Raw genomic sequence first — 2,835 nt, 5'->3', positions numbered from 1 at the left:
TCTGTCTGGAGATATTGCTGCCTTTAGTTAACAGCTGAGACTGGGAATGAGACAGAAGGGTAAAGTTGGGAACACAGTACCTCTTGGAGCACTCAGTGCACTGGGGAAAGTGCAGCCCTGTGTGCACTTGGGCAGCTCAGCCCTGCAACAACTGATCCATGCAAGGGCTGGCAAGAAGCTAGGCTGAAACTTTTAAGCTGTCTTTGTGGTTCTCCTTTGAGTCAATACAGGTCCATTACGGCCTCCCACCATGCTGTACATGTTCTTGCCAATAAATGAACACACTTGCTGTAGCAGATGTGGGGATCAGGTATCATGGCAGCCAGCATGGGCATGTTGCATGCAACACATACAAGCATCACAGTGATGGGTATTGCTGAAATCCAGAGAGTGTGTGTGTGTATGGCCAAAAAAAGCTTTCAATTAAATATTTTTTTTTTGCAAAAAATCAGTTGGTCTGATAAAAGATATCACTTCTACCATGAGTCCTGATTGCTTTGGCCAAAGAAGGTGTTTCAGAGCCACTGGAGTTTCAATACCATTGCAAAACAGTGTGGTTGTGCATGCAAGTAGTGCACAGGGCAATGCTGCTCTCTAGTGGCTTTTCCATGGAAAGGACACATGCCTCCAATATTCCCATGCCAAATGGAGAAGTGTGCTAATTCCCCCACTGTATTTGCACTTGTGTGAGTGATGATTTGCACCGTGATTGAGGATTGTATACAAAAAACCCAAGGAAGCAGAAGGGAATTTTCCTTGCAGTGATGCAGAAGCAGCCTCTTGTGCCTGGCAGCCTTCTCCCCCCTGGGTCTTTCGCACTGGCGACTTGTAGGGGGTGCACGTGGGTGCACATGTAGCCCCTGAGACTGGCAGTGCACCCCCTGTGAAAAGCACCACTGATGGTGCTGGCGGTTCCTGTGGACAGTTGCTGCTCACCACCCTCTCCCCCGCACTGTTGACACCACTGGTGGCGTCTGCGGGAGGTCCCCAATTTCGGCTGGCTGCTGCCACCACTGCCAGCAGCATCTGTGGGTAGTCACCGACCCCTCCCCCCAACCACCACTGCCATGGCCACCTGTGGGAGCTCCTCACTCGCCACCACCGTGCCTCTGGGGACACATGTCATTCATGATCTTTCATGCAAACAGTCACACAGTTGCAGCACAAGAAAGGGCTAAAAATGTGGTATGTACAAAGGCCCCATATCAGCTTGGAGTTCCCCCAACTCTTTTCACCCCATCCAGCAGCCCCCTCCCCACCCGGAGGGATCGTCCCCACTTTGCTCCTAGTTAAGGTTCTCCCTGGTTTCTAGAGCCTGTAGGAGGGTGCATGTGTCAAGGTCAAGGATGGGCGTTACAGTGAACAGCACCCTCCAATGGTCACAGCTGGGAGAATACTCCCAGTTTCAGTCCCTTTGTTCATTTTAGCAATGCTTTATTGTTCCCTTCTAGGCTAATTTACACCAATGGAGGATTCAGCTCATAATGATATGAGGGGGTTGCATTTGCAATAGTAGGGCTGGGGCAGTAATCTCAGTCCCTTCCACTTCTCCATTCCTACTTAGATTACAGCAAGAGCAATAGTGATTGTCATTCTGGGTCAGACCTGTGATGCTCTTAGCTCAGCTCCTTCCTCTAGCAGAATCTGGAATCTGAACCTTCACAGCAAGATGCATACACTGCAGAGCAGCCAGATGTGGCCCAAACTTCCGCCCTCCCCCCCCCCGACACAATACACCCTAAATATTAAGTTCCCTCCCTAACATATAACCATGATATTTATTGAATTTACTAGTAGATATAATAACTACTATTAAGCCTACTATTGAAGCTTTCATCCCTTGTTGTATCTCTGGATAGTCTTGTTGTCTCTAGAGACATCCAGTCCCTCTATGAATCTTAACCCTCGTCATCGGCAGCATCCTGTTGTAATGAATGTATACAATAAGCAAACACATCTGTCTTCCTTTCAGGTTGGGATTCATCACCCCTCGTTTTCCGTGAATGTTCCCATGGTTTTTGTGTTGAGGGCTCAGGGGGACAGAAGCTCCCAGCTGACTTTCTCAAGACCTTTCATTACTTACATATGTTCATCGTACTATTTTTTGTTTCCTTTCTGAGGTTAAAGCTGTAGCATGAACTGAACTAATGTAGCTGATATTAACACAGAGTGTAATAACAGTGAAATATAACTATGTTAGTCTTGGCTGGAAGCAACTTGAAACCCCCCTTTTGTATCCTTCTGCTTGACATAAGTGAATGAACTCTACATAGCCTTTATGTATGAGTGTGTGTAAAAGGGTGAATGGTGAGAGAATGGCATAGAGATGGGAGAAGAAGCTTTAACTGTTTATGTAAGCAACAAGGCGCCAAATGCAAGTTACCAGTCAGTAAACTAATTAATGAATGGCTGAAGAATGGCTGTAGACAAAAAACCAAAAAACCACAAAGAACAAAAGAAGTATTTACATATATACATATATACAGTTCTTGCCAGGGAGGACATTCAGGGGGGCCTCAGAACATCAGGGGTTGGCCCACCCAGACAAAGCCCAAGGTCTCAGTTTGCTGGGTGCGCCTCTGCACCTTGAGGAGCTGGTGGTGTCACAGGGCACGGAGCAAGTGTCCTGCCTCAACTCAGCACAGTGCCCTGCCGGCGGCCCAGAGTTCCTCAAAGGTGGACCGCATGCTCGAATTCAAGAGAGAGGCGGGCACGCACCAGCAGGCGGAAAAGCTGCAGGGCATCATGCATCCAGGCCCCGGTGAGCCAGTTTCGCCGGCTCTTCAGGGTGGCCATCTTGGCTTGGCCCACCAGGAAGTTGGCCAGGCTGACTGC

This window comes from Crocodylus porosus, unplaced genomic scaffold, assembly GCF_001723895.1.
Source record: "Crocodylus porosus isolate Cpor-Errol unplaced genomic scaffold, CroPor_comp1, whole genome shotgun sequence".
In the NCBI taxonomy this organism is placed as follows: Eukaryota; Metazoa; Chordata; order Crocodylia; family Crocodylidae; genus Crocodylus; species Crocodylus porosus.
This window is presented reverse-complemented; position numbering follows the sequence as displayed.